Here is a 22,672-nt window from a genome sequence, read left to right on the forward strand (position 1 = left end):
TTGATTTTAAAATGGACTCTTATGTTCTGGAGATCAGGAAATTGTAATTAATAATATTGTTGAATTTGATGTTGTAACCAGGATATTGCTATTTTTATTTTATTAACCAGGATGTTATCATCAATCCTGTACCCCGTAGGACTCACTCATTTTAAAGAAGAATAACATTAGTTTTACTTTCTGCTTTTGTCCATGTTGGCTTAAGCCCTAAACAAATGATAAATGAGCTTTTGCCTTTAAAGATTGACTGAAATATCCACTTAGAACTGCAATCAAAGAGTCACTTTTAGATTCTAGCAGTCCAGTGATAACCAAATAGTCTCTTCTAAATTATCAAGGCATTATAGTGTTCATCATTTATTTGATGCCACAACACTTCTGCCAAAAGTCGCATGTCTGAAGAGCAAGTTTAAGGCTTAGTCCCCAACCCTTTCATCTCAACCCCCAAAAGAAGAGATTTTAAGGAGGGTAGAATCTCAACCCCCAAAAGAAGATATTTTAAGGAGGGTAGACTTAAGGGAGTTCCCCTGTAGACATTTAAAGAGAGCGAGCTTAGTCCCCTGTCCTCAATTCTGACCAGATGGATGAAAATATCCACTCTTGATTACAGAGCTATTAATAAAGAGCTTTGCAGAAATGACTATATGTTTAGGTTCTCTGGTGAAAGAAAGCCACAAACAATTCGGTTTATAAATGGCTCTGCCAATATTTTTCTTTAGATTATTTCAGGCAAAGCTTTCTTGGGGTGTGAGCCTATTCCCACCTCTCTTTTCTCTACCACATATACTGAATGAAATTCTCCTTGTTCTCACTATGATAACTTTGATGGTTTTCCCCGTGAGTAACGTGTTTCAGTTCAATACTTCAATGTCTTCTTAAGTTGCTCTTTAAAATGTTCTGTTCAGCTCTTCCTTCATCATTTCTTCCGTTTGCTTTACCTACATTTCTACCAGTGGTAGGTATCAGTCTCCTTGATGTTCGCCTCGATCATTCTTTCTTTTCTGTCTTGGGAATGATGTTGCTTTCTTCATACATAATGCTATTGATGCCATTTTACAGCTGATCCAGTTTCCTGTTGTTCGCGTTCAATTAATCATATCTGTACGTGAGATGGTCTTGACATTCATGTGTGATGTACCAAAGGTTATATTTGTGCTCTCATGTCTTTGACTCATGTCTTCAGCTTCATGGTCCCAGCTTCATTTTGACTGAAGATAACAAGCTCCTCCAAAATCTCTATTATGTTTGGCCTTACATTTTATAATTTCACTTTGGTCAGGGTATACATAACATACAAAGTCAACAACAAAAAAACAAACTCACATCAATGAATTCCTTGAGATAATGTCACAATGAAGTAAATAATCTTGCCCTCAGGTAGAGTACATTGGAGAGTGGATTACCTCTACCCTCTATACAGTCAAGGCATTATAGAGCAGTCCCTTAGCGGATTGAGTGTGTGTCCTTGACAGATAGTACAGTACTCGAGGTTGCATACACAAAAGTTGTAACCTAGCCATCTTTCCCAGACTGCCTTGTTTGGAAGGGCTAATCTTCTAAGCATGTGTTGACATTTTGCTCCTCTTTGGGCTTCTATAATCCCCCATTCTATTGTGATTAATGAACTTTCAGTTACTCATGAATTTGAAAGTCTCCTGTATTCTGTGTCTTAGTGATGTAACAACCTGACTGTGAATATTTAATGCTCTTATGACTTTGTGCTAATAGCATTCCTCATCCACATTATGTATCTGTGGTTTTGTGTCATCTTTTTGTCCTTATGGCTGAGTAAATGCTGTCCTTAATTTATATTTGGGACTGGGGTATCTTTTGTACTCTAAAACATTTTCCACAGACGTACTTGATTTTACTTCAGTGAATTACATTGGTATAAGCCTATATGTATAGCAGCCATTTGTGGTTTTTACAAAGGTATATGTGATTTCCAAATTTCTATCAGAAGGACCCCGTTTTCCAACTGCTTTTCTTTCCTCTGTTTCCTAATCTCCCATTCCACTTACCAATAATTATCTATGCTACTTGACTGCATGGTAGGTCAATTTCATACTGAAGTGGATGGAAGAATTCTTTAATTTCTTCATTAGTGATTGGTGGGTAAATTTGACTCTTCACTGTATTGGCAAGATTTTCTTGTATTTGCACAGATATTCCATCACAGGGAGCATTGTGGTTCAATATAGTTCTCAACATTTCCATTTGATGAGTGAACAGTCATTCCTCTTGTATTTGTCTATCCCGCGTAGTAAGCCATCTGATTATTTGATTCAATAAGCAACCACCATATTTCTGACTGTACATTTTTCTCACAGCCATCCTAATAGACCTTGGGATGCAATCATCACACACATAGGTAGCTAATGTCATTTCTTCTTTACCATGTTTCCTAACTCAGAACCTCTGCTTCTGTGTTTCTGTCATTTTTAAGACATTCATGTTTGTGATGCATATGGGATTGTTTTGGATTAGGTTCATGAGGATGAAGTTATCTTTGGTATGATAATGTGGCCATTTGGAGGCCAAGATTACAGGATGCATCTGACATCAACAGCTTTACCCCAATCCACCCTTGCTAGCTTAATTTCTCTCTTCTACACAATATGAGAATAGAGGCCAGCAGACAGATAGGATTCTAGTACCCTCATATCATAACAGGCAGGAGCAAAGCATGTTCTAGGAAACCAAGACCTCTGCCCTTGGAATCTTCTAGACCCAGTGAAACTTGGATGCCAAGATTCATGAAGATCTCCAGAAATACAGGCACTCTTGACTGTTGAAAAGAGACCCATCATACTAGATCCATTCAAGGATGCCACATTGTGTCATGTAAAATGAAGTAAATCAAGCCCCATTTCATTTAGTCCTATTCCTCTCATTGCCATCCTGTAGAATAAATTTTAACTGCTCTCGAAGTCACTCAAGGTTATATATCATTGGTTTCTTCACTTCTTGTCCCTAGTTTGAGGCCCCTTCTTAGAAAAACAGAAAACTTACACCCTTGCTGGTAATTGAAAACTTTTGTAATAAAGCCTATAGTCCCCAATGATGTATAAAAATAGCTTATTGTCACTGTCAATGCTGATGAATGGCAACCATGTAGGACAGAGTATACTGCCCTTATGGGTTTCCAAGATTGTACTTTTTTTTGACACTTTAAGGTCTTTATTGATGCAAACCTGAGCACAGTCAGGTGGGTGGGGTCTATCAAGGAAGTGGGGTGGGCCAGGCCTGTCTCCATGATCACAAGGTTGTCTTGGGCATGCAGGATGGTCACCAACTGAGGACTCTGGGGAAGTACTTGCCAATGAGCCCCTGGTAATAGGGGTGCAGTATGTCCACATCAGGCAGGTCTGGGCATTTGATGTAGAGTTCAAACTTGTTGAACTCCTGAACCCGGGGCGGCATGTTCAGGGCTACACAACTGCCGGTAGTCACCACCGGTGTGCCACGCATAGAAGGAGTGGAACTAGAGGAAATTTGTTGAACTTCATCACTTGGTACATATACTCATCATGGCCCCAGTACATGAGGACATTCCCCAGGCTGCAGTGAGGCTGGTACATCCCAAGCTCAGAGCTGTATAGAGGATCCCTGAGGCCTGGATTGTCCTGGAAAGTTGAGTCGCAGAAGACCACAGAGGCCTGGGGCCAGCAGCCCACAGGATAGGTGTTTCTAACTACGGCCCACTGGGGCTCCTTGGCCAGGGGCAGCAACTTCCCCAGATTATGCAGCATCCCCACCAGGTACAACCAGTCCTTGTGGGGATGTGCCCTCCGGATGCCCTCCACAGTCTGGAAGGCATGGAAGGAGGTAGGGACGTCCACATCCGGATCCGACTCATCCACCAGCTGGTCAAGCAGGTCTATGGCCTCCAGGACTGTCATCTCCTTGGAGGAGCAGGTTCCAAAGTGGGCGTGCTTCCCTCTGATGAAGTCCACCACCTGCTGTGTGTGCATGAGTCTATAGCTGGCAAAGACGAGGTCCAGGAGCTGGCCACAAGTGTAGTTTCAGAAGATGGCCTTCCCCTTGCCCATTCTGGGCTTCATCTTCAGCTGGCCAACCATTGTGGGTTCCGGGAACTCTTCAAGAGTATGGAGTCAGAGAGAAACAGTGTATCCCACAACAGACCTAGCCAGTCTTATGTAATCATCCAAGACTGCAATACTTAATGGGAGTAGTAAGCCCCATCTTTCTCCCCTCTAAAAAACATTGGTATCACTTTTACACTGAATGGACATTTCCATTTTGCTTCAGTGGGCAGTATCATGTACCTTGGGAAACACTGCTGTATGTCTCTAGGGGAGCCGACTGTTATCTCTCTGAATCACAGAAGCTGGTGGTTTTGAAGCCTCCAGCTCATGATAAATGGAGGAATAAGTCCACACTGGAGCACAGCTCCAACACTGACATCCTTACATGCCTGCCACACTACAGATAACCTCGACCCCAGCAAGTTGATACACATAATGAAGAATTACACAAAGAGAAGATGTAAGACACACCAAGTCCCTGAATAGGTATTGAGGTGTTAAAGAGATTGAGGGTAAACAGGACACCCTAATCTGGTTACTCTGTTTATATTGAGTAGAGCAACTATATCCATATGTTCATAATGCAAAATAGAGTGACCTCAATTCACAATGGCCTCAAGGAGAGCCAAGTTTAAGGACCCAGGCCTTCAACTTCTTGGCCCCTCCAAACTTAGCTTCTCAGGACCATTTAGAGCAATGGTTCTCAATCTTCTTAATACCATGACCATTTAATACAGTTCCCCCAACCATACAATTATTTCCATTGCTACTTTATAACTATAATTTTACTACTGTTATGAATCAGGCGACCCCTGTGAATGTGTCGTTTTACCCCCAAAGGGGTGGCAATCCACAGGGTGAGACCCACTAATGTAGACAGTTTTCATGTTACTGCATATTTCAGCTCACAGTTGCAGAGGCTGACAAGGCTCAGATTCCTGTCCTGACTCTTATCCTAGATCAAGTATATCCAGTGGCTGATGAATGCAAGATGGGAGGTAAGATGGCAGACTTCTTTCTCAAGCAAATTGAGACCGACAACTTCCAGAAACACAATTACAGGATTTTGTCTCAAGTCCCCAAACCTTCAGGTCAGATGAAGTGTCCAGGTCCAGAACAAAGCTAAAGACCATTCAGAGAATCCTTTTAAATGATAAGACCACACCCACAAGGAAGCTATCTTCCTCCTCATTGGCTGCTCACAGTAGGTCTCATCATGAAAGAGATGGCATTCTATGAACTCTTATCAACCAGGCGGATTCCATCATCATGAACCAATGCCTTAGAATCCTGACTCAGCCATGATACACAAAGTTTCAGTCATCACACCTTACTGTGATTCAAAGAATATAAAAAATTGTGAGGAATGTGTTGGAGGGTGAGAGTGAATTAAGCAATTGGTTAAGAAATGACTTTATCACCCAGATGCTCATATATGAAATCTGGTTCAGTCATTGTGGATATGTATCTGTGTAGCTCATTTTCCATAGTTCAAGCTTATACCCTCTGTGCCTCTTCAAACTTATGAAAAAGAGTAGAAGTCCCACTTAGGACTTCTAAGTCCCTCTTTGGACTGGCCATCTTTCCAGGAGTGGATGACCTCATCAAGCCCCACCAATCAACTGATAGGTTTGAATATGTGGTCTCTCTAGCAGAGAAAGATAAAACTCACCTCCCTTTAAAAGTTAGAGCATTGGAAGTCCTAGAGAGGTCTTCTTAGTCCCGTGTGGTAGATGTAAGTCATTAAAGAACACAAAGACGAGTGTTTAATTTCTGCTATAGATTATGAATATACTCTGACACTTATATAATGGTCCAACAGGGAAGAGCTTATGTGGTAAACCAATAATTTGTCACAAATGTAGTTGATTCTTCATAGGTGTCACTGAGTCAGTTCTAGCTCATAGCAAACCTGTGTCTAACAAAAAGGGACATGACTCAGTCCTTTGCCATTCTGACAATGTTCTCATGTTTGAGCCCATTTTTTGCAGCTCCTGCATCAGTCCATCTCATTGAGGAGATTTCTTTAGGGACTGGTCTCTCCTGATAACATGTGCAAAGTACATAAGCAAAATATCGCCATCTTTGCCTTTAAGGAGCACTGTAGCCATGTTTCTTCAATGGCACATTTGTTTTAACTTTTGGCAGTCCATGGTACTTTTAATGTTCTTTTGCCTTTACTATATTCTAATACGTTGATTCTTCTTCAGTCTTCCTTTGTATGCATTGAAGAATGTTCAACTTTCACATTCACTTTTCACAGGCAATTGAAAATACTAAGGCTGTACATTTATTCAATTACCTTTTCTTAATTGTGTTTTAAATATATTATCCTGGGCTGAATCAATGACACTATAAACAAAATTACCTTATGCTTCAAAGAGATGATTGATAAAGTTATCTACCATAAAATAACAAGATGTCTCTAAGGTGAACCAGAGGTGAATAGAATAAACAGAGTAAGGGATGGATGTGGAGCTCATAATTAACCCAAGCTACATTCTAAGAACAGTTAATTCTTACAAAATTCCCTTTTGAAGGAAATACAGAAGATGTAGTTGCTACAGCAAAGTGTGGTGAAGAAATTAGATGGTATCTATCAGAAACAATAGTGTCTCGAATCTTAAGTCTTGTTTTCAAACAAGCAGTGATCTAAGTGTACCATCAACTAAGCCCACATGGAAGAATAACATCAACATATGTGATCCAAGGATTGTCAATAGTAACATCCAATTCTGCAGCAGAGAATGGTATCAGAGCTCAATTTTTTTCCTAATAACCATTGTCTGTGCCTCTTTTTAAAATCATTTTATTAGGGGCTCATACAACTCTTATCAAAACCCACACGTGCATCAATTGTGTAAAGCACATTTTTACATTCATTGCCCTCAGTATTCTCAAAATATTAACTCTTCACCTAAGCCCCTGGCATCAGTCCCTCATTTGTCCACTCCCTCATGACCCCTTGATAATTTAGAAATCACTATTTTGTCATATTTTGCACGGTCCAACGTCTCTCTTCACGCATGTTTCTGTTGTCCGTCCCCATAGGAGGAGGTTATATGTAGATCCTTATAATTGGTTCCCCCTTCCCAACCCACCCTGCCTCCACCCTCTCAGTATCACCACTCACACCACTGGTCCTGAAGGGAATAATCTACCCTGGATTCCCTGTGTTTCCAGTTCCTATTTGTAACAGTGTACACCCTCTGTTCTAGCCAGATATGTAAGGTAGAATTGGGATCATGATAGAGTGTTTGGGGGTCTGGGGATCATTTAGGAACTATGCTCCATTGTTGCTGCACGACATCCTGTCTGGTTCATCTCCTCCCTGAGACAATGTAAGGGGTTGTCCAGTGGCCTACAAATGGGCTTTGGGTCTCCAGTCTGCACTCCTCCCCTCCCCCCGGCATTCACAGTGATATGATTTTTTTGTTCTGATGATGCCTGATAACTGACCCCTTCAACACCTCATGATCGCACAGGTTGGTGTGCTTCTTCTATGTGGGCATTGTTGCTTCTGAGCTAGATGGCTGCTTGTTTACCTTCAAGCTTTATGACCCCAGACACTATATCTTTTGATCGCCAGGCACCATCAGTTTTCTTTACCACATATGCTTATGCACCCATTTGTCTTCAGTGATCATATCATGGAGGTGAGCACAGAATGATATGATTTTTTATTCTTTGATGCCTGATAACTGATCCATTCGGCACCTCATGATCACGCAGACTGGTGTGCTTCTTCTATGTGGGCTTTGTTGCTTCTGAGCTAGATGGCTGCTTATTTACCTTCAAGCCTTTAAGACCCCAGCCGCTGTATCTTTTGATAGCTGTGCACCATCAGCTTTCTTCATCACATTCACTTATTCACCCGCTTTGTGTTCAGTGATTGTGTCGAAAGGGTGAGGATCATTGAATGTTAGTTTAATAGAACAAAATATTCTTGCATTGAGGGAGTATTTGAGTGGAGACCCAATGTCCATCTGCTACCTTAATACTAAACCTATACATATATGCACAGAGATGTATTTCCCCATTATCATATATAAATGTATATATAAATATTTACATGCCTTTATTTAGACCTCTATAAATGCCCTTTGCCTCCTAGCTATTTCCTCTATTTCCTTTGACTTTCCTCTTGTCCGACTATCATGCTCAGTCTTCATTTGGGTTTCAGTAATTCCTCTTGGTTGCATTACCCTTGACCACGCCCTAACAAGTTTTTAAACACTGATTTTAAGAAGGCCATGGATGACAGTCAAAGACCAAAACACATTTGCAGGATTTATACATGCAATAAGTCTCTGTGATTTCTGTCTGACCATAATTAAGGTATAGGAATAACCTGGCTATCAATCAGAGATGATAATAGTAGATTGAAATAAAAACTCTGACTTGAATAATTAAAAACATTATTTGCTCTCCCTTTCAGTACTCTTTGATCTTAATCTTGTTTTTCTATACTTTCTGTTTTTGCTTTTTGAATTGCAGTTTGTCCTTGTTGTTGTTATAGTTAGCAGCCATCTTGACTCTTTTATATATTTTTCTATGTAGTTTTGCTATATAGAACCCAGGGTGGGTGACTCTGTAGAAACTATAACTACATTAGGGGTCCTGGAAGGCACAACATGGAATGTGGGAGCTAGTGGGGAGTTGATATCAAATAAAAGAAGGAAGAAAATGCTTGAAGCTGATTGTGATAGTCACATGATATGACAACTATTGAATGATGTGTCTGGATTATGTCCTAATAAAAGAGTTTGAGGGGGTAAACAAGAAACAGAAAATAACAAATCTCTGGCAGGTGTACCTTATGATCTTCAAGGTAACATCCTTTTATTCAACACTTTCAAGAATTCTTATGCAGCAGATTCATCCAATCCAATGGTTCACTTGATTTCTTGACTTTTGCTTCTGTTGTGGTTTGAAATGAATGACAGCCACTATAATGTTACGATAATTTAAAAGAGTCTTTATTCGGTTATAACCGGACTGCTAGAATTTAAAAGCGATTCTTTGATTGGAGTCCCGAGTAGACATTTCAGTCCATCTATAAAGGCAAAAACTCATTTATCATTTGTCTAGGACTTATGCAAGCATGGACAGAAGCAGAAAGCAATATTAATGTTATTATTCTTTAAAGCTAGTGAGCATTACACAGTATAGCACTGATTATAACATTCTGTTTAATAACATAAAAATAGGAATCTACTGGTTACAACATTAAAAGCAAAAATATTATTAATTACAATGTTCTGATCCGGAGAACATGAGTGCATTCCAAAATTATTCTCTAGTGGAACTTTCCCAGATGAGAGGGGAACGGAGCAGGTCATCCAGCAGTCAAAAGATGGTATATCAGTGGCTAACACTAGTATGTCTCACTTCCATGAGCACTTATTGTGCATGCCAGCCAGATGAAATTATTGACAATACCAATATATTATTGATTTCTCATCATATTACTTATTAGTCCACTTATGAGGAGTTTGGTCTTCTTTATAATGAGTTGTAGTCCATGCTGAAGGCTGAAGTATTTGACCTTTATCAGCAAATGTTTCAAGCCAATCTTCAATCAAGAAAGGTTTTGTCACTTGCATATGGAAGGTTGTTAATATGATTTTTTCCCAAACCTGATGCCACGTTTTCCTTCAAAAAATTCCAGCATCTCAGATTACTTTGTCAGAATATACATTTAATAAGTATGGGGAGAGGATAAAATCCTATCACATTTGTTGGGAGCCGATAGCCATTAAGACTCAGGCCTCAGACACGTAGGAGAAACTTGGCCGCTTTCTAACAGCAAGGCTTTGTTTCCTGCCCAACTTCGCCCCCACATTCCAAACTACGTGCTCAGTAGCATGAGAAATTGCGATAACTGACCTTGTTGCCATTAGTCAAAGTACTGAGCACCCATTGAACTGCAGATATACCATATTAGGAACATCGTGATAAGTTCACCCGGTAAGCCTTGATTTGCATGCGGACGTCGCCACGGACGTCTTTGAGTACTGTTGCGCACCCTTTGTACCTTATTGGGAACATGTGGCTGATTAGTTGTTGTACAGTGTGCGGTTGTTACACAGTGTCCTTCATTGGAATATGTGCCTCCCACTTCCTTCTCTGTTGTGAATATATACCCAGAGTTTTGGCAAAATAAACGGGCTTGATCAGCACTTGTCTTGCCCCACGTCTCTGTGTCTTTTTGCCATCCAGGTTCGTTGCCTCTCCAGGTCACCGCGTGAGGGTCTCGCTGGACGAGACCCTAACACACATTGGAAAAGAACTAAAACCCGAGAAATAAAATCATCAGCATACAGACAACTGATCTTTGACAAGGACCAAAAGATATCAAATGGGAAGCAGATGCCCTCTTCAACAAGTGGTGCTGGAAAGAATGGATATCTACCTGCAGAAAGATGAAGCAAGACCCTTATCTCACTCCGCGCACAAGATTAAACTCAAGGTGGATCACAGACCTTGTGGTAAAACCCCAAACTATTAGGACAATCAATGAGGGAATTGCGACCAACCTGAGAACTTTGGTGCAGGGAATATCTAGGCTATCGGATATAGGTAAGGACACAAATACAGTTGAGTCACTAATTGGCAAGAGGGGTATACCGAAGATAAAATGCCTGTGTACATCGAATGAATTCAGCAAGAGAGTAACGAGAGTGCTGACAGACTGGGAAAATATCTTTAGTAATGACACATCAGACAAACGCCTTATTAAAATTTATAATACTCTGCTTGCTTAAAAAAAAAACCCTTTTATTAAATTGGAACTCTATGATGCTCACTCTCCTGACACAACGGCTGGAGCCAAAGTGGGTGAACAAGTAAATGTGGTGAAGAAAGCTGATGGTGCCCGGCTATCAAAAGAGATAGTGACTGGGGTCTTAAAGGCTTGAAGATAAACAAGCGGCCATCTAGCTCAGAAGCAACAAAGTCCACATGGAAGAACACACCAGCCTGTGTGATCGAATGGTCCCAAAGGGATCAGTTACCAGGCATCAAAGAAAAAAAAATCATATCATTGACTGCACACCTCCATGATAGGATCGCTGAAGACAAATGGGTGCACAAGCAAATGTGGTGAAGAAAGCTGATGGTGCCCGGCTATCAAAAGAGATAGTGTCTGGGGTCTTAAAGGCTTGAAGGTGAACAAGCGGCCATCTCGCTCAGAAACAAATAAGCCCACATGGAAGAAGCACACCGGCCAGTGCGATCACGAGGTGCCCAAGGGACCAGATATAAGGCATCATGCAAAAAAAAAGATATAAGTGTGTGTATGTATGTGTATATATGTGTATATGTATATATGTATGTGTATATATATATTATATTAAATGAAGGGGGAAGTGCAGAGTGGAGACCCAAGGCCCAAGTGTGGGCCAATGGAGATCCCCTCATAGAGGGGCTTAGGAGAGGAGATGGGTTAATTAGGGTGTGAGGTAGTATCGATGAAGAACACAGCTTTCCCCCAGATCCTGGATGCTTCCTCCCCCCTATTACCATGATCTGAATTCTACCTTGCAGGGCTGGATAGGACAGAGGCTGTACACTGGTACATATGAGGGTTGGGGGTACAGGGAATCCAGGGTGGATGATACCTTCAGGACCAAGGGCGTGGGGGACGATGCTGGGAGAGTGGAGGGTGAGTGGGTTGGAAAGGGGGAACTGATTACAAGGAGCCACATGTGACCTCTTCCCTGGGAGAGGGACAGCAGAGAAGGGGGGAAGGGAGACCCCGAATAGGGCAAGATATGACAAAATAACGAGGTATAAATTACCAAGGGCATATGAGGGAGGGGGGAAAGGGGAGGGAGGGGGAAAAAAAAGAGGACCTGATGCAAGGGGCTTAAGTGGAGAGCAAATGCCTTGAGAATGATTGGGGCAGGGAATGTATGGATGTGCTTTATACAATTGATGTATGTATATGTATGGATTGTGGTAAGAGTTGTTGGAGTCCCTAATAAAATGTAAAAGAAGAAAAGAGAAAAAAATGATTAGGGCAAAGACTGTACAGATGTGCTTTATACAATTGATGTATGTATATGTATGAACTGTGAAAAGAATTGTATCAGCCCCAATAAATTGTTAAAAAAAAAAACCACCTAATTACCCACTGAGGAGATGGGCAAAGGACCTGAACAGAAATTTCACAAGGGCAGAAATCTGAATACCCAGTAAATATGAGAAAATATTCCTGATCATTAGCCATCAGAGAAATACCAATTAGAACAACTGTGAGATACCACCTAACACCCTCAAAGATAGCCAGAATTCTATCAATTCACAAAATCAGAGAGTAACAAGTGTTGGAGTGGCTGTGGTGAGATGTGAACATTGGTCCACTGCTGGTGGACTTGTATGTATGTACAGCCATTATGGAATTAGATTTGGTGAAGTGTAAAAGAGATGGAAATCAAGCTACCATAGGACCTAGCAATTCCCCTATTTGGCATATCCTCAGAAGAGGCAATAAATGAACCACAGTCAGATATCTGTGCCCCAATGCTCATCATGGCGTAGTTCACAATCGCACGAAGTTGGAAACAACCCAAATTTCCATCAACAGATGAATGGATTCAAAAACTGTGGTACATGCATACACTGGAGTACTACACATGCCTGAAAAGCAGTGATGAATGCATGAAGCACATTGCCGCATGGGAAAAATTGGAGGAAATTATGTGAAGTGAAATAAGCAAAGGGTAAAAGGAGATGTAAACCATAAGTCCACTTAAGTAAGCTTAAAAGGCAAAAGAGATATAGGGGGAAAGTTACTATATGAATACATTCCTGGGGTGAAGTCCAGGTTAGTATGGCAGGGGCCAGACCCAATCCAGGGATACATATGACAGTCAATGAAAAAGGGGGGGAAAAGCAAGAAAAGTGGGGGGAGGCATGGGTAGTAGGGGAACAGGGCACTAATACATCCAAGGGGAGGGTATTGTTTAAATCTCCACAGGAGTGAGAGAGAGGGACCAGACCTCAACCTGGTGTGCCAAGACATGAATTCAACATACTGGCATGATGCAGCAGTCCAATAGAGAGGTCTTCAGGGGAAGCCCCAATCCCAGCTACATGTCCAGCCTCCCTGCCTGAAGAATCATCAGTCTGATGGTTCCCAGGGTGACTGATGGAGAGCACTGAAGGAAAATGGACTACAAAGGACAACACTGAAGCTACAGCTCTGGGAGAGGGGCACTTCTGAACAGAGCACATGGGAGCAAATTATGAGTGAAAGAGAGAGTAGAACACACCCCTGGTCCACCAAGCCCAAGGATGATATTCCTGCTGGGAGCAGCCAATGCACAGAGAGGACCATAGGGCTGGCCTCAGCACGAGACACGATTTCCATCAGTGACCCATAGCGCTACAGGGCATAACACCGAAGACACGGTGTGAGAATTGTCTCCAATCTGACCCCACCACACCGGGCAGAAACACTAAGGGTGTTTGACAGAGCAACAAGGGGAGTAAAGCAATGAAGTCCCTGAGGAATCCCAAAAATGGACTTTGGAGCCAGGGTGTAACATCCCATGAGACTCGACTGGCAAACACTCATAATAGTCAACAAACAAACCGGGAACTATTTATAGACTTTTCTTTTTTGCTGTTGGTTTGTTTTGTTATTTTCTTTTTGTGCTTAATATTGTTCTTGCATGTCTATATAGATAAGGTAGGCGGGGTAAACAATCCTGAGGAGAAAATAACAGGACTGATGGTTCCGGAAGGGACACAGGAGATGGGGAGGCAGGGGAAAGAAAGGGGGGAGCCAACAAAAGCAGGATAGGAGAGCAACAAGTGATGTAAACTTGATGGTGAGGAAGGCGCAGGAGGCCTGATGGCGTTTGATCAAGTGCAATGTATCCACGAGGAATTACTGAAAACCAAATGAAGGTTGAAAATGATAGTGGGACAAGAGGAAAGTAAAAGGAAATAGGGAAAAGAACTAGGAGGTAAAGGACACGTAGAGAGGTCTAAATAGAGGTATGTATTTATATATAATGATCAGTAAATAGATCTATTCAAGTACTCCCTCAATGCAAAAATAGTTTGTTCTAATAACTTGCCATTCTTAGGTGCTCACCTTCCTGACTCAATCACTGAAGCCAAAATGGGCACATTAAAAAATGTGATGAAGAAAGCTGATGCTGCCCAGATATCAAAAGATATAGCATCTAGGGTCAGGAAGGCTTGAAAATTTAAAAAGCGTCAATTTAGCTGAGAAGGAATAAAGACCACATGGAAGAAGCACACCAGCCTGTGTGATCATGTTGTGTCAATGGGATCAACTATCAGGCATCAAAGACCCAGAACAAAAAACCATATCACTGTGAAACCCAAGGCCATCTGTAGACAATTTGACACCCCCTCACAGAAGGGTCACAAGTAAGAGATGAGCCAGTCAGGGTGAAATATAGCACCAATGAAACATACTACTTTCCTCTAGTTATTCAGTGCTTCTTCTCCTCCTCCCCATTATCTTGACCCCAATTCTAGCTTACAAATGCAGCTAGACAAGAGCATGTACACGATACAGATAAGAGCTGGAAACACAGGGATCCAGGGCAGATAACCCCTTAGGACTCATAATGATGGTAGCTATACCAGGAGGGGAAGGGGAAGGTGGGAGTAGAAAGGGGAAAGCGATCACAGTGATCTACATGTAAACCTCTCCCAGGAGGAGGACCAACAGAAAAGTGGGTGAAGGGAGACAGCGGTTGGTGCAAGTCATGCAAAAAGTAATAATTTATAAATAATCAAGGTTTCATGAGGGAAGGAGGGTGGGGGAAGGAGAAATGAGAAGCTGATACCAAGGGTTCCAGTAGAAAGAAAATATTTTGAAAATGAAGATGGCAACATATGCACAAATGGGCTTGACACGATGGATGTATGTATGGATTATCTTTAAGCTGTAAGAACTGCCAATAAAGTTATTTTTAAAAATTCTTGTAACATACTTTCCTGATTTTAAACCATTCCGTATTCCCTTGTTCTGTTTGCACAGCAGCCTCTTGATCCACGGACAGTTTCCTCTTGGGTGCAATGGAGTGTTCTCTAATGCCCATTCTTCCCAAGGCCATCCAGAGTTTGTTCTAAACCACACTGCTCCTGTGTTGTAGGTAGCTGAAATTTATTGTTTCCTAACCTCCCACTGATGTGTATATCTGAAAAATTGGGTATGTCCTAGAAGTGATGGTGGATTTCAGCTGAAATCTGCTCAACCTCAAACGGCATTCTCATTACTTGGGCCAGATGGTTTCTCTGAGATGTCTCAGATTCTCTGGAAATATCTTGGACTTGACACATTTCTTTAGGGACCTGGAAGATGAAAACTAAGACTCTAAATGTGAAATAGAGACAAGGACCTTGCCTCAGGGACAGCAAACAGATAATGCCATCCCTTACAGCCAGTCATGTAAAACTTTATCTTTCTACCCACCAAAATTGGAAGAATAGACATTTTTTGCATGTGAAAGCATTATATATGTTGTATTTATTTCTTGAATAATGAGCATAAGTAACATTAGATATGCAAGTCTGTTTTTGCATGAATTGAGTGTGTTCTATATTGGATTTTGAAGATATGGATTTATTGCTCTATTCAATATAAACAGGGCAAACAGATTCGGATGCATTTTCACCCTCTATCTCTTTCACATCTCAGTACCTTTTCCGGGTCCTCGGTGTGTTTTAATATCTTACTGATTTACAGAGATACATTAACTGTATCAACTTGCTGGGATCATAATTCTCAGTGGTGTGAAAGTTTTGTAATTGTGTCAATTTTGAAGTCTGGTCGAGTAGTGGGCAGAGTTTGTCTATTAATCCAGAGTTGACAGCTTCAAATTGAGTAGGTCTCTAATTGAGAAAGATAAGAAGTCTGCTCCTATAACGGCATAGTGCAGTGTTTACTGAAGTACCTGATACTGCCCCTTGAGGGGAAATGGAATGGTGCATGTGTATTTTATGGGAGAAATATGTGGTTCCCATAAGGAATTAGAAACTCAAGGGCAGTTCTACCCTGTCCTAAATAGTCACCATTAGTATGCTCCGACAAGGGGCAGTGAGATTTTTTTGTAATACTTTATTCTGGATTATGGGCTATAGTAAAAACGTTTCAATAGTCAGCAAGGATGTGGGTAATTTTTTCCATTTTCCTGCTAGGGGGCATGCAAAAGGGCCACTAAGTTTGGGAGCATATGATTGACAGCACTAGTTGTAGGGAACAGTTCTAATCTGTTCATAGGTTGGCTGTGAGGGAGAATGGACACCATATTACTGGGTTTTAGTTTATTTTACATTTCTGGTATAATGTGGCCTCAGAGAATGGATCAGTTGGGATGGGATCATGTGTGATCATATTCCGTGGTAAAGGGATTCAGGCTATGATAGCAAATCCTTTATCCCTTCATAATCTTTTCTGACCTAGATGTCAGGGGATTTTCCTGAGGTGTGGCTCCAGAACATTTCATCTCTGATCTGATTACAGCAAGAAAGGAGACCTGGATCAGAGCTCTGTGGACTAGCAGTCTCTATGCAGTGAACCTCCCAGATTCAAGGTAATGCTGAAGCATACATCTATGGTGCTGTCTAGGGCAGATTAAGCCCACAGACATTGCAAGCAGACAAGGACCTTGCCCAGACACAACAGAATAAGAGAGCCTTATCCTATGACTGATGGGATATGTAACAAAAGATATGAAATTCTACCCACCTAATCTATAAGAAAGTTAATTTTGAATGAAAAAAAAACAGTTAATGATGCTTCCTTCATAAACACACTTAATAACTAAGGAAATGTGCTGGAATCTTCTCCAGAGATCAATAATCTAAACACATCTGGTTTGGGATGCAGTAATGGTTACTGTACTATAGAGAGATGGAGCTCTTTTCATTAGGTATTGGGCTTTTAATACACAGTCAAGGCAGAGTTGATTAGGTATTGGGTTATTAATCCCAAGGTCAGTGCTTTGAATTTACCAGCCAATACCCAGGGCAGATATGGGGTCATATACTCCTGGAATGATTTACAATATCATAAGACCAACAGTAGCCCTCATGGCAGAGTGGTTAACAGGTGGGCTGTGTACCCCGAGGTCTACAGTTCCCAACAGTCTGCTGTCCCAAGGGTGAAAGACAATGCTATCTGAGCCTGTAAAGAATTACAGTCTCAGAATCCCACAGGCATCATTCCTCCTATGAGGTTGTGTGGCCTGAGAACTGAATGGAAAGCAGTGAGTCTGAGTCTGCTTGTTAAGTCAAAGGGGAACTTCCCCTATTTTCTACAAAGCTGCTCTGAGTAGCAATAGGCATCATGGTAGTGAATTTGTGCTAAGGGCCAGAGCCAGAGTTGACTTTTCAAAATGTCAAAACCATATGGCGTATAAGAGATCCAGTTAGATGAAGCTATTTCTGGAAGGGTTTTGCTCGTTCCTCCTTCCCTTTCACACTTTTCTGTTATTGAAATCACTTGAGTTGGTGGCACAGTGGATAATGTTTAATGGCTGCGGTTTTATGCTGACTTGGCTGGGCCAGGATTCTCAGAAGTTTAGGAATTACGAATGAGCTTAGGTGACAGTGTTCGATATAATGCCATCACTTCCATGAAGAGATTTGCTGTCAGCAGCCAAGTAGTGGGAGGTGTTATCCTGTTGGGTGTGGTTTTCCCCGTATAAATTCAAGTACATTCTATCTGCAGCTTTTGTCCAGTTCTGGGGACTTCCTAGACGTGTGGATCTCCAGATGTGAGAGAGCATCTTGACATATTTCATATATAGCTTGGATTCATCAATCTGCACAGCCATGAGGAAGGAGCCTACCATCTGACCTTCCCTTCTTATTTCATTGTGCATTCGACCTACTTGAGTCAAGAGAAGGGTCCAGACTGATATCTGAGCCTTGCCAGCCTCTACAACTGTGAATTGAAAAGGTGAGTAGTGTGACTAGAAGGTTTCCTAACTATTTCTGACACAGGTGGCAGGATGGGAGAAAAACTGGACTTCCCAATCTAGTACAGTGCATAATCTTGAAACTCCACAAGAGAAATTCTCCCCTTTCCTATAGGATCTCTAGGAGTCAGCATTGACTCCAAACCTTCCAGGGAGTAAGGGTTCTGGGACGAAGGTTGTGGAGGGCTGGGCTCTCCCTGAGCTTTGAGCAGATGACTTATCATTCATAGTCCAGGATACCTTTTGGAGCAGATTGATCAGAATGAGCTCAGGGACTCACACAGTATTTTGGAGTTTTCCATGCAGAGTTTGTTGCTAAGTGAGGTTTCACCGATTGCCTCTCTGAAATAGAAATTTCCCCACCATTGTTCTTGGCAGCTGTTGCCCAGATATATGGAGAGACATTGAAAGTCATGGTGGAGAGCTGGCCCTTCATCTCGCTGCCCCTGGTTGTTCTAGTGACAATCTCACAGGACATCTTTTGCTTGTGAGAGGCAGTTGTCTTCATATTCTAAGTTTCAAGAGTATTTAGATAACATTTGATAATTGGTTGTTTTTAATTTATGGTGGCCCGTGTTTTCCGGAGAAGAACCGTGCCTCATAGTGTTTTCAGAGATTGCTTTTTCAAAAGTAAGTCACCAGGCCTCGCTCTTAAAGTGTCTCTGAGGAGAAACCAACTATCTTCTAAGTTAGCTGCTAATCATTTTATCTGTTTGAATTATTAGGAGTTCCAACTTTAAAGAATTTACCATGAATTTCACACTTATTCAAGGAGAAAAATGGCACACGGTGATGTTTTTATTTTGGAGGTTTTAAAGAATTTTTCCTAATTCTTCCATTTAAGATTTTTAGGTTGACATTCATATTTGTTTTGTTTCATTTTTTAGTAAAATTCTCCAAGCTTTTAGGAAAAAGGGGCATTGCAGTTAGTTTGCTGCTACTGGTGTTTCTGAGTTGATTACTAGGCGTGGTATAAGAGTGGATCAATTAGAAATCGGGTGGAGATAACACAGGCCTAAATAAGAGACTGCGATAGGATTTTCACATTGGAATCTGGGTAGGTCTAACCCATTAAGAATTGTGCTGAGAGATTTGCTTTTCTGTGGTGAGGCTTTTAGATGCAAAATTCATAAATTCTATTTATGGATCCTAAAATGTCTGACTTTGACTGTAAGTCTTAGGCTGTTGTTGTTAAGGGCTATGGAATTGTTCCTGGCTCATACTTACCCTCAGAACTGACTCATAGTTATTCTATGTCAAAATGGAGGAAATACTGCACAATCCATGGCCATCCTCACAGTTGCTATATTGGAGATCCTTGCTGCAGTTATCATGTCAATCCTGCTCAAATAAATGTTTATACTAATCAGTGCTATAAAACCATTGATGTAATCATTCAACTTGTTATTTTCATCTTAAATATGCAATTCATTATATGAAACCCAATTCCCGGAATCATGAAATTTGGCTATAAACTATCTCCTAGCTGTCCACACTTTTACAGTTTTGTGCTTGGGCCCTTGATGCATCTTTGTGTTGTTTGTAGGTGTCATTGAGTGTGTTCTGAAGCATAGTAACCCCAGATACAACAAGACGTAATGCTGCCCAGTCCTGTGCCAGCCTCACACTTGTTTTGCTTGATTCCATTGTTGCAGCCACTGTGTCCATCCATCTTGTTGTGTGTGCATTCCATCATGTTGGGAGCTTTTCACTTTTCTCCAGACCCTTCACTCTGCCAAATATGCTGTGCTCTCCAGAGACTATTCTCTTTTGACGACATGCCCATGTTGGCTTTGCTTGTCTCTAAAGGCATATGGGTCTTCCTACTTTCAAGACAGTGGGTGTTCTATTGGCAGTTTATGGTACTTTCAAATTCTTGGTTGGCACCACAATTCAAATGGATTGATTCTTCTATCTTCCACATTTACAGGATTAGCTTTAGAACTAGATTGGTTTCTTCTAAAATCCAGTGAAAATTACATTAGAATAATTATATAATTGTTATGTAGCACACCCCATTACAAACCTGATAAATTTGCCTCATAATGTAACTGAGAGAGCGTGGCTTCAGGCTGTACCCAGACAGGTTTTCGTATCTGGATTCTAATCATTTTAGGTCCTGCAGTCGGATTGCTTTCCAGGGTGCCAACTCTAGACTGGTGAATCCCCTGAAGTCTGATTCAAGGATTTGGAACCTGCCAAATGCTGTTACTGGTAAGTTCTTTTTCTTAAAAAAAAATAATTTAATGTGGGCTCTTACACATATTGCAACAATCCATAAGCCAACTACATTAAGCAAAATTGTACACATGCTGCCATCATTATTTTGCAAATATGATCTCTCTACTTGATGCCTTGTATCAAGACATCTTTTATCCCTTCCTTCCCCCAGTAAGTTATTTTCCTGGGCATGATCTTTCTGTCTGACATAGGCATGACCCACTCATGACATTTACTGGACCTTCTCTCATGCCAATCCTGTGATGTTTCTTGTCTCTTCCCCAAAATATGATTTTTTGAGGGGGGTCATGATCCCTTATTTTGGTGTTATTAGAGGCTCTCAAATTGGTCTGCATAATATTGGCCCTCCTTTAGGACACACAGATATGCTATAAGGTCCTCACAGTGGTTATGCTTTAGCCTGTTGTTGCAGTCACTGTGTGGATGCGCCTCCTTTGGGTCTTATGCTTAACCTAGCAAGATGTTCTATTCAAGACTGGTCTCACTGGAAGACATATTCAGATTCTATGAAACAATGTATCCTACCACACGAAGGCTGATTGGACAAGAATACTGTCAGAATATGAAATCTAAAGCCTAAAGGTGTGAGGCTTTATTGGTGGATAGCAGGATACACTCTCTGGGATTGAAAAGTCCGCTGTGGAATCAAGATATTGCTCGATGCACAGAAATAGATTTACTTCACCGTAACTTTACCTTGTTAGTGACAGTTGCTTTCATAGTGTAAGTTTGAAGTTCTTTTTTTTAATGTATTGTGAAATATTTATTTCTAATTACAAATAAATGAAATTTTGTCTTGAAGCATGGTGTAGCATGGGTAACAGTCTTAATATAACAACAGTAAATGACATTGTTACATTTAGCGACAGTGTGCGTAAAAAGCCAACTGTAAGTGTGAAGGTTGAGATCGCTTCTCTCTCACCAGATCAGAAATTCTCAGGCAGTCTTTGCAAGAGCCCAATAAAGACCATCTTTCATAACAAGTGTACTTATGTATTTAGACTTGATAACCAACAAGCTGGAAAACCCTGTTTCACAAAGATATGATGTTGGAAATGAAAGAAGAAGGTGCAACACAGTATCAGACCGAATAGGATATGACTGCACACACATGATCCAGAATTTTATAACTGGCATTGTAGAGAAATCAGTTCTTGCTGCATCACTGTTAATAAGTTCAATGAACTCCTCTTGTGCTGTCTCAAGAGCATCTTCAACTTTGACTGTGAATGGGCTTCTGGGAAGTGTAAATGGGGTGTCAGGTAGATTTGGAAAGTACTAGAAAATTTCATCTGCAAGCATGTGCAAGTGTTCTTTCACAGAAATTATCGTAATCCTTTCATCTGGTTCAATTACATGTTCTTCAAAGAAAGCAGTTAAGGTAGGCAACGTGTGAATTTTATTTTCATCCCATTTTTTTTTTCCAAAGCTGAAGTTTCATTTGGAATGATCAGATCTTTTCAGAAAAATTAAGGCATGTTGCATTTGGTCCTTGCAGTGATAAATTTAACTCATTCAAGATGGCAAAGATGGCAACCAAAGAAGCTATTTTCTGCAGTTCATTTTTATTGCTGAAACGTGTTTTGAACTGCGGTCTTGGTTAAAAAATGTATTGAGTTCATCACGAAGCTCAAAAACACTTTTTAAAACTTTTCCTTTTGACAACATCTCACTTCTATGTGAAATAGCAGAGCATTATCCAGCACACCCAACTCGTTGCACAGTTGAAAAAACAGTCGACTGTTTAAAGTGCTCACCTTTAGAAAATTGACAGAATTTATGACGTTTTTCATTGCTTCTTGTAACTCTTGTGACAGCATCTTCATTGCTAATATGTGACAATGAATCATACAGTGAGTTTTGATGACTTTTTGTGGCTCCTTCAATATCAAATGATAAAGTTCAGATGGACAGCCTAGCATAACAGAGGCACCATCTTTGCAAACACTACAAACCTTTTCCCAAGAGATCATATGCTCTTTCAGAAATGAACCAACTATATCAAATCTACCACGTGCAGTAGTTGTCATTTCAAGAGGTCTGTAAAAAAGAAAGTCAACTTTAAAGTTGCCATCCTTAACATACCTGAGGTAAACCAGTAACTGAACAGTTTGCAACGTCTGTAGATTCATCAAGCTGGATGCTAAATATTGGAAGTGGAGCAGATTTAATTTATTGGAAGACCTAATAAGAATATCAGCAGACATGACATCTATTCTGCAGACAGTGTCGTTAGATAAAGAAATTGCATGCAATTTTGTCACAAATTCGTCTCTCATCATAACTCAAACAATGTCTTTGGCTGCTAAGCAACAGTAAATGTTCAGCAATGGTGTGAGGTTGCAGAGTCCTGCCTGGTGATTCTGTGTGCCACCAAATAGGAAACTTCAATGGCTGCTATGTTTTCCT

The sequence above is a fragment of the Tenrec ecaudatus genome, unplaced genomic scaffold (genome assembly GCF_050624435.1).
Source record: "Tenrec ecaudatus isolate mTenEca1 unplaced genomic scaffold, mTenEca1.hap1 Scaffold_236, whole genome shotgun sequence".
Lineage (NCBI taxonomy): Eukaryota > Metazoa > Chordata > Mammalia > Afrosoricida > Tenrecidae > Tenrec > Tenrec ecaudatus.